Source organism: Cavia porcellus, unplaced genomic scaffold (genome assembly GCF_034190915.1).
Source record: "Cavia porcellus strain 051 isolate PalLab524CR breed Dunkin Hartley unplaced genomic scaffold, mCavPor4.1 scaffold_3, whole genome shotgun sequence".
NCBI lineage: Eukaryota > Metazoa > Chordata > Mammalia > Rodentia > Caviidae > Cavia > Cavia porcellus.
Window position 1 is genome coordinate 53,513,127 of NW_026947486.1, and position 11,353 is coordinate 53,524,479.

The 11,353-nt window shown below is 35.7% G+C and overlaps 1 pseudogene; it reads right to left on the bottom strand.

Moving 5' to 3' along the window:
* Positions 1-6,595: 6,595 nt before the first annotated feature.
* LOC100724480 (putative ATP-dependent RNA helicase DHX57) lies at positions 6,596-10,479 on the bottom strand (annotated as a pseudogene).
* Between the last annotated feature and the right edge of the window lie 874 nt (positions 10,480-11,353).

The window sequence follows — 11,353 nt, forward strand, 5'->3', positions numbered from 1 at the left end:
CTATTCTTAAAAAATTATACTCTTTATACAATATAGTTCATTCTTCCTTAAGTATATACGTGTATACTTAAGTATATACATATATACTTAAGTATATATGTATATACTTAATATATATATATATATATATATATATATTCCATTCCAGCACTGATGTTTTCTCTTCCAAATCTGAAATTTAAAAATAAGAAAAATCTTCACATTTAAATAACTCCTTACAATTTAAATAATATAACACAATGTCTCCTTCAAGATAGTCTGAGTAAGAGCCATATAATTACCCTGATATTTTCCTTTCAATGTGCCAAAGCTTATCTATGTGATAATATCACCATCTCTATCTGTTTTATGCTTCATTTTGTATTTTTCCTCTTTTTGACATTTTTTACTGCTGCATGTTTCTGTATGAATATTATCATTTATACGAATTTTAATTTTGATACCAAAACTGGTAACCCTAGCAGTTTTGACATCATCAAGCTAAGGCAACTCTCTGCTAAAAACATTGGCTTTTTTTTTCTACCCTAAAGTCTGTTAAAAATTCTCAAGCTGAAAGTGCACACAGAAATCTTGATCCCATGGTTCAGCTTCCACACATTGCTTGGAACCTGGTATGGCCCTGCCTAGAATTCTCCATCACAGGAGGAACGAAGAGAAGTACCCCCAGGCCTAGATTGGCCAGTCGTAGCAAAACACATTGGCCCTGAGACTTCTGTGCTCTGCCTCATGAGCCGAAAGTACACACAAAAATCTCCATTCAAAACACCCCCTGAAGATCTCTCCAGGCCAAGTTGGGTTCAGCCAGTTACCCACAAGTGACACAAAACACCTGTGCTCCACCTCATAAGCAGAAATCACATGCAGCAGTCTCCATCCAGCACTGCAGCCACAGCACATCACTCAGAGCCTGGTAGGAACCCATCCAACACACCCCATCACAGGAGAAGCCACAGGAAGTTTCCTCCAGGCCTAGTTAGGCTCCAAACAGTTACCCCAACTGATTGGGAGCCACCTGGTAAGGCTTGTCAAACAACCTCCACTCAACTGGGGAAACTGTCTACAGTAGGCATAGATGTTATCAATCCAAGAAACAACTGAGACCTTGCCTTCAGCTTCCCTAAGGGAATACAGGAAAATGAAAAAAGCAAAAGATCAAAATGCAATCTCAAACGTCTGACCCATCCAAAATAAAATCTAGGAGACATGCACATATAATAAAATGTAAACCATATAAGTGAAGCACCTGAAATGCTAGAAACTGAAGTAAAGAAAGAACTCCAAGAAGCTATAAAAGAACTCACATAAGAAAGAATTTCCCAGATAAAAGAAGAAATGATAAACATAAGGAAACAAATGCTGACAACCTTTAAAGAACACATAGTAAAAATATTAGATAAATACTGCAGAAAGATGGAAACCTTGAATGAACAATATAAGAAAAAATAAACAAAGCATGAAAAACACTCAAAAAGATACCCAAAAAATAAAAAAAAACATAGAAATTTGGCAAAACTACCTCAGTGAAAGTGAAGATAGACCGTCAGACATAACAGACAAGATTACAGCTAGTGAAGAAGAAAGGAATGATCTTTTTAAAATAAAAAGGAATCAAGAAATAACAATTCAACTGCTGCAAGATGATGCAGAGAAAAACAACATAAGAATGAAAGGTACAAATGAAAAAGAAGGTGACAACTCAAATGATATCAAAAGGCTATTTACAGAATCAGTAGCCAAAATTTTCCCAAACATGGGAATGGAAACTAAGAAAGAACTGAGAGCAAAAAGATACAATGACAAAAATAAACCAATATATTTCTAGTAACCATTTGTGCAAGTGGTCTCAATTCACCAATTAAATGAAACAGACTAGAATAATGGATCAATAAACAACATCCAACCATATATTCTCTACAAGAAATCCATCTAACCCAAAATGTAACTCATGGGCTGAAAGTCAAAGTATAGAAAACAATACTTCATACAACAGGACCCACAAAAAGCAGGGGTAGCTATTCTATTTCCAGACAATATGAACTTCAAACCAAGAATGATCAAAAGAGATAAAGAAGGTCACTACACACTAGTTAGGGGAAAACTTCAAGAGGAAGAGATAACAAGCTTAAATATATATGCACCAAATTTGGGAGCATCCAACCATACAAAACAGGTATTAACAGAAACAAAAAAATCAAACACACAATAACCCAATTATAATGGGAGACCTTTACACCCAATTGATACAAAGAGACAGATGAACTAGACATAAAAATCAGCAAACAAATAACAGAAATGAATCACACCTATGAACAAACAGACTTAGTGGACAAGTCCAGTGTTCCACCCAACAACATCAGAATAAACATTATTCTCAGAAGGACATAGAATATTCTCTAAAATAGACCATATACTAGCCCTAAAAATGTGCCTAAGTAAATGCAAAAGAATTGAAATTATTCTATGCATGCTATTGGATCATAGTGACATAAAACTAGAAATTAATTACAAAAGAACCTGCAAAAGCTTCATAAACAAGTGAATATTAAAAAATACACTCCTGAGCAATCAGTGGATCACAGATGAAATTAAAGAAGAAATAAAACAATGTCTACAAGCAAATAAAAATAGAAATAAAACTTATTGGAACCTGTGGGATGCAATGAAAGCAGTCCTCAGAGGAAAATGTATTGCAGTGAACTATTACATCAGGAAAACAAAATGAACAAAAATGAACACCTCATGCTACATCTCAGACATCTAGAAAAACAAGAGCAAGTCAAGCCCAAAGCCAAAGGAAGGGACCAAAATTATAAAGATCAGAATGGGACCAAAATTATAAAGATCAGAAAACAATCCAAAGAATCAATGAAACAACGAATTGGTTATTTGAAATAATAAATAAAATTGATATGTCCCTAGCCAACTTTATTAAATAATGAAAAGAAAAAGCTCAAATTCATGCAATAAGGAGGATTAAATCAATATAGGTCCTGTAGAAATACAGAAGATCATCAATACCTACTTCAAAAATCTCTATTCCCATAATTTTGATAATACAGAAGACATGCATAGATTTCTAGAAACATGTGAACTAACAAAAATAGATCACAAGATGTAAAATTGCTGATAACCCAAATTTAATTAATGACATTGTAAATGTAAGTAAAATCTTATCAACAAAGAAAAGCCCAGGTCTTTATGGTTTCACTGTGAAATTCTACAAGAAATTCAAGGAAGACTTCATGCCAGTGCTCCTCAAAATCTTGAATGAAAATAAAGGGAAGCAATTCTGCCTAACTCATTCTTGGAAACAAACATTACTCTTTACCAAAACCAGAGAAAGATCCAACCAGAAAGGAGTACTACAAGCCAATCTCCCTAATAAAAGAGATACAAAAATTCTCAATAAAATACTGACAAACCCAAAGCACAAAATCATTTAAAAGACTGTACACCATGATCAAGTGTTATTTATCCCAGGATTTCAAGGATGGTTCAACATACACAAATCAATAAATGTATTTCACCATATCAATAGAGCCAAAATTAAGAATCACATGATCATTTCTATAGATGCAGAAAATGCTTTTGATAATGTCCAATACTCATTCATGGTAAGAACCTTACAGAAAATTGAAATAGACAGTCTTTACCTCAATATGATAAAAGCTGTCTATCACAACCCAAGAGCCAGCATTATATTAAATGGCCCAAAATTGCAAGCTTTCATTCTAAAATCAGATACAAGACAAGGATTTCCATTGTCACCATTCTTATTCAGTATACTTCTGGAAATACTAGAAGAACAATTAAGCAAGAGAGAAAAATAAAAAGAGTAAGGATAGGAAAAGAAGGTTAATTATAATTATTTGCAGACAACATGATACTCTTCATAGAAGACCCCAAAAACTCCATTTAAAGACTTCTAGGTATAATAAATAAGTTCAGTAATGTAGCTGGAAACAAAGTCAGCATTCAAAAACAAATAGAATTCTATACAGAAACAACAAACTCACTGAGAGAGAAATGAGGGAAGCCACAGCCTTCATAATAGCCTCCAGAAAATGCAATACTTAGGAATCTATCTAGCAAAAGACGTAAAAGGTCTATTCAACAAAAAGTATGATACCCTGAAAAAGGAAATTGAAAAGGATCTCAGAAAATCGAAAGACATTCCTTGTTCGTGGATAGGAAGAACAAACATTGCAAAAATGGCCATTCTCACAAAATTGTTATACAAATTTAATGCAGTTCCTGTCAAAGTACCATTAGCATAACTCACAGTTCTATCAACATTATTCTTAAAATTCATTTGGAATCAGAAAAGACCTAGAATAGCAAAGGCAATTATGGGCAACAAGGCAAGGCTGGATGCATCACAATCCTTGACTTGAAACTGTACTTCAAATCTCCTGTGAAAAAATCCACATGATACTAGTCTAAAAAGGGACAGAAATATCAATGGAATAGACTGGAAGATGCAACCACAATTACAAACACACTCAACCACCTTACATTTGACAAAGGCATCAAAAGCATTCACTAGAAGAAAGACAATCTCTTTCAAAATTGGTGCTAGAAAAATAGGCTTTCCATATGCTGAAAATCTATCATCATGCAAAAACTAAAGTAAAAATGGATCTAGGATCTAAATATTAAAAGAGAAATACTAAATCTTCTGGAAGACAAAATAGGAATAAATCTTGAAGACATAGTGGTAGGCAAAGAATTCATGAACAAAAATCAAACTGCATGGAATTTACTTCAACAACTGGGATCTTGTCTTTTTAAAATGTTTTTGAACATCACAAGAAGTCTCCAAAAGAGTAAAAAGAAAACCTACAAATGTGAAAAAAATGTGAGTCAACCAGCCCCTAGACAAAGGACATCTATCTAGAATATATAAAAACAATAAAAGACCCAGAACCCTAAAATTCAAAGGCTCAATTAAAAAAATGGTCATCTGAGATGAATACACAGATCTCAGCTGAAGAAATACAAAAGGCAAATAAACACACAAAAAAGTGCTCAGTATCATTGGTCATTAGAGAAATGTAAATTAACACAACACTGAGATTCCATCACACTCCAGAAAGAATGGCCAGGATCTAGAAACCTATCAATAACAAAATCTAGATAGGTTATTGGGAAAATGGAACTCTTTTGCACTGTAGGTGGGAGTGTACACTGGTGTAACCACTTTGGAAATCAGTCTAGAAATTGCTCACAACACAGCGATTGGAAGTCTCATTTGACCCAGATATTCCACTTCTGAGCACACTTCAGAAGAACTGAAAACATCATATCTCAGTGACATATTAGCACGCTTGTTTATAGCATCATGATTTGTAAAAGCCAGATCTTGGAAATGACCTAAATGTCCATCAACTCTGGGATGCATAAAAAAGCCGTGGTATATTTATACAACAGAGAGTTACTCTGCTATAAATTAGATCACATTAAGGCTTTTATAGGTGAATGGATGTGACTTGAGACCGTACTCATTAAATAAAATAAATCAAACTCATGTGTAAATAATGTATTGTCTCCCTACTGTAAGAAACTGAACGAGTAAATAAGATCCAAAATCGTCAATAGATATTATGAAAAGATAATAAACTGCTCAAAGGAGAAAAATAACTCAGGGAAAAGGAGAAAAAGAAGGAAGGGAAACAAAAAATATAAATTTGTATATACAGACTTAAGATAGGTAAGATGATTGTACTGCTAATTCTATCATTTCTTGGAACAAAACAGTTAACAGTCATTAGATTAGATCATATGCAGTTGCATGTCTATATTTGGTAATCTAAGTAACTCTTTTGAAGGTAACTATGCAAAATAAGAACCTTTGTTTTGTTCCTACCACCTTCTTTTCAAAGCCTATATTGTTACTGTTTTGGGTTCTTTGTTATTGTTATTTATTTGTCTCTTTTGTTCTTTGTTTTTCTTTTATTTTGCTTTGTTTCATTTTACTTTACCCTGCAATGCAGAAAAAGATAGATGTATATGTATAGGCTTGTACGTGCCTAGAACCTTTCCTAAAGAGTTTACAAGAATTGATTTTATTATGTGTAATTGTATGAATAACTATTTTAAAGAAAATGAGATACTATGGTAGCCATTGCTGGTTTCTTCTCATCTTGTTCCGAAGTGCAATAATGCTTTTATTCTTTGTTTTGATTATTTAATCTGCTCTGTATTATTTGAATAGATATTGACAGCTATTTTGAGGAAAATAAAAGACATTATGATAGCTATTGTAGGTTTCCTATTATCTGATTTTGAAAGCCTGCAATACTTTCATTATTTTGTTTTAATTTCTTTTATACTATTTTATTTTGTTTGAGTTTATTGTATGTGAAGGCATTGATAAATATTTTAGGGAGAATAGGAGACATTTTGATAGCCACTTTTGATTTCCTGATGTCATGTTTTGAAAACCTTTATTGCTTACATTGTTCTTTCTGATGTGCTTTGTCCTCTTTTGTTTTGTTCTCTTTAAAATAAAAATAAAGTAAAAGAAATTTTGTTTGCAGTAATTATAATATTAATGCATGCATTCTCTTATATTCAGCTGCCATCACTTACATATTCAGAGAAAGGTCAGTGAATCACAGTTTGTGAAGACAAATTCCAGCATTTTCTGGTTAACTTCCTCTTTTTTATCCTAAGGAGACACAAAAGGAGATTTTTACCTCTAACTGGCAACAATGGTGAGCACAGGATCGAAATGCAAAGGATAGTCCCATAAAGCATCAGTTTGCTGATTCTCACATCCAGGAGCCAAGAGGCCAAGTGAAATCCGAGAGGGGTCAAGTTTTCATCTGTAGTTAATGCTTCCAAGTCACATAATTGTATTTCTGAGGCATGAATAGAATGAGCATATGGGGGTTCAATGAGCCAGGAGAACGTGGATTGGAGACTAAGAGCTAAACATGTCTAAAACTTTTATTCTTAGACACAGCTATTCCAGAAGCACTCTCTATATGTCTGTTACTGCTGCTTTAATAATTAGTGACTGTAGTGGTGGATGTGGAATAAATGTAAGCAAACCCCACAGGCAACATGGCCTGATCTACCTTTCCTTTGCACAGCATTGGCTTGAGATACAAAATATATCCTCTAGGCTTTTCATCTCTTTGCTGACACTAAACCTCTTTACTTTCATCTTCCTACAGTCAATGACATATACAATATCATCAATGATTATGGACCTCTCAGATATGGTAAAAATGTTGGTAGAAGTTGCAATCTTAGTTAAACCTACTAAAGGTTTTATAAACGCATCCTGATTCTCTTCACTGGATAAAGATGAGTGAAGTGGGTGAATAATACATCAATTGCTATGCATATTGTGGAAGACACAATTAGATTGTAGCTGTTCTTATAGCATTTTTTTATTGGTATAGGGATCAAACTCATGACCACACACTTACAAGGCAAGCACTTATGCCACTGAACTAAATCTCCAGCCCCTCCTATAGCATTTTGATTTTTTCTAGCCCTGGTAAAATTACAAGTATAGCACGTGGTGCATAGGAGTGCTTGCTGCCCACAATCTGCTCCCATAAGGCTTCTATTAATTTGAGATTAACCTTATCAAAATCCATGAAGGACATTTTCTTGATGAATGATTTTCTATTTCTTTTATAGCATGCCAGGTGCTGATTAAAATGTAGCTCTTGATCATATTGTGGTTGATACACTGTCAACTTGAGAATTTTAGAAATTTAAATAAGAGACTTAGGAGGGAGCTAAGATCTTCATTTTGTAAATATCCCCAGCCTGTACAAGAGGAAGGCAGAGAGGTGGTATGAGTGCTACAACCCACCCTGGGGAATATAGTTGAGAAGAGACTTGTTCTCCCCAACTTTTGTTCTGGCTTCTTTTGGTTGCTGCTGCCTTGAAATGTTGACCCTGTGTCATGCCACCCTGACTTGGATCCAACTGATTATGGACTGAAACCTACACAGGCAGTGAGCTAAACAAACTTTTCCTTTCTTCATTTTGAGTAATGATATTTTGTGTCAGCAATGAGAGAAATGTAACTGAGACAATCAGACACTGCATCTTTGACAGAATCCTGGTCCTGAAGGTGAAGAGAGAGCTTCAGATATTCTTCCACTTCTTTAAACACAGTTCTGTTGTACCTTGGTTTGAACTTCTTTACAATCTGTTTCATGGAGTGCACATATGCTTTTCCATCATGTAACACATACCTTGTGACAGCAAATATACCTTCCAGAAAAATCTAATCCAGTAGTAAAGCATGACCTGGTACAGTAATTACTGGTCTGGAATTGAAATATCCTGAAAAGAGCTCAGCATTTAAAGTTGAACTCGCTAGAATAACTTGCAGAGTTGGCCTCTGTGACAACAGAATGATACTTCAAAACTAGCAGCAAAAGTTACTTTCTTCTCTCCTCTCATGAACTTCATAAACAATGATGTGGACGACTCCTTGCAAAGCTGTGTCCCCTTCCAGACTTCTCAGTAGCGCCCTGGTGGTGTAGTATAACAGTTTGGTGGCTGAGAGCTTGACACTTTCTAACCAAATATGCTAATCCATGATGAGACCCACTCTTTGTGCGAGTTCTTTGGCAAATTGCTGCACAGCAGAGATTGCAGAGGTTAATCATGGTTTGGTACAGATGATGTCAGCCACATTCTTAGGTGGCCCTCTCAGAGAATCATGCAGAATAAACTATGGAATCTCTGTGCTTTTCCCACATCCAGGCAAACCACCTATCACAATCCCATGGTGATTGCTTAATTTAAGGATGGTCTCACTTTCCGCTCAAGCAGGGAGTGATTGTTTTTGCTACAGAAGTGATTGGAAGTGTCTAGAAATCTGCTTCATTTGAAACTGCTTGTAGATTTCACTATTTTCAGCATGAACTGACTGCTTGCCAGTCATATCTTTTGGAAATCTTTTTCTTAAGTGACATAGCTTTTATTCTCCATTATAACAGGCGTAGGACTTTCATCCTCATCTGCCTCCTCGTCAGGTACAGGACTTTCATCCTCATCTGCCTCCTTGTCAGGTTTTTTTTGTTGTTGTTGTTTTGTTTTGTTTTTTTTTTTCAACTTCTGGAATTTGACTTGAAACAAAATAATTACTTGGAATTGCTTTTTTCTAACAGGAAGCATTATTCTGGTACTGCATGATGCAGGCAGAAAGTTTATAGGAGGGACACTGTACTTGTGCTATGTATTTGTTAGTAACTTAACAATTTCTGATTCTTCTTCTTAAAGGGTTATCAAAGAATATATGACAGGTTCCAAAGTTTCTGTAAATGTCAAGGCCTTGACATAAAGGAACTCAGAAATATGTAAATGGCAAGTCAGAGGTAGATTCCGATTAATGGAATAAAATGCCACACGGAGAGCTTGGTAGGAGTATATATGGTCTTTTGGAACTCAGAATACAAGCTCATATGAAAAAGACACATCTTCATTAGCATTAAGATGAGAGGCATCTACAGTTTTTTCTACTCTTCCAACAATTTGATTTGGGGACACTTCATGTTTAAATTTGCATGTTGATTCAAATTTACAATTTTCTTTTAGGTAAAATTTATAGATTTCAAGTGAAGTATCTTGTACATTTTTTTTGCTTTCCTTTCACTTGGACTTGCAGAGTTTACTTGTCAAGTACTATGGTTCCAGTCAAATGCTCTAGACTCAGTTCTGAATTATTTCTATAAAGTTTCCTCCAAAAATGGATTTGAGAGCAAGTGACTCTTCCTGTTGCTCTTCAGCACACTCATACAAGCTTTTATGATCAGATCAGTCACCTTGAAGATTTTCATCTATTGAAATTCTCTGAAAAATACTAAGTGAGCAGGTGTTCTGGTGTGGCACTCAAATCTACATCAAAAATCCTCAGGGCTTCCTAATAGCATTCAGTGTTGAAACCATACCTGGAAAGACTCTGCTGCAAATAATGAGACTGTAAATTGTGAAATACAAAACTGCACTGGCCGAGTCCACACATACCAAAGCATCTGAATCAGGAACAAGCGTGAGCTCTTGTCCAGCTAACCAGTACTGTTCATTATCACAACTAGGCTTGTTATCTTCCTCTTCAACAGATACAGACCTTTTAGATCCAGCATCAGCATCTTGTTTTTGCAGTACTCATGGAAGAGCTTTTACTTTTTCTTGATTGTCCAAGGCCATACATAGAATCTGGAGGAGCACTTTGGCCTTGGGTTTTCATTTATCATGTACCTCATCTTTGTTCAGGCTACTGCTGCTAGGTCTGGATGATTATCACCTTGATTTACCAAAGATACAAAAGTTATCTCCATCATCCAAAATTCTACTAGAAGCCTTTCTAATGCCATCGCCACTGTCATCACTGCCAGCCCCATGAAATTCATTAGTGTGAACCATGCTTCTTCTTCTCCCTCTAAAAGATCCTTTTCCACCACCTTTGTCTGGCTTACCTTTTCTTGTTATTGAAGAACTCATCTACATCTGACTAACAATGTTGCTTCGAGGAGCAGCTGTCAGGAGGTGGCACCGAGGCATCTGCATTATAGACTTTGTACTGATTTCTTTTGGGACCTCACTTGCAGTGTTGCACCATGGTCCCTGTTATGGTTTGTGCTCCTGTGACCCCACCACAAGCATCATGCCATCATGGATGTGACCAAATCTAGCATTTGTGATTGGTCCTCTTTCTAGTACTAGGATTCAGGTTATGAGAGCTACATGTGCCTAGGGGTGGAACCAGCATAGGTTGTAATGGTGAGAAGAATGCATGTCTCTGTATTTCCAGGTTCGAGTTTGCTGTTTTCTGCAGCCCCACCATGGCACCCTGCTGACTGGAGTCAAGTGAATACGGACTGAAACTTCCAACCTGTAAGAAATAAACTTTTCCATTCCTAAATTTAGCCTTCAAGTATTTTGTCTCAGCAATGAGAGAAAGAGTAAATAGGACAGCCCCAGGGCCCTGAAATGTTTTTATTAAATTAATGGTTTGTCATTGTATTAGTCAACATTCTCACTGTTTAGGCAAAATAGCTGATACCTGAAACTTCAAGGAGAGTTTTATTTTGGCTCATTATTTCAATAGATTCACCCCACAATCAACTGGTTCCATGGCACCAATGGAGTAGAGAAAGTTCATGGTGGAGGAAAGCTGCTTGCCCCAAGTCAACCAAGATATAGAGAGAATAAGAGGAAGAACAGAGGACAGGAATGTACCCTGTTAGGTTGTTCCCCCTCATGATGTCCCTCTTTTAACTAGACCCAAATTCCCAACAGTACATTCATCTATGAATTTATCAATGGAAAATACACCACTTATCACACTGTGTTCCATTTACAGCCCAAAAGCTCC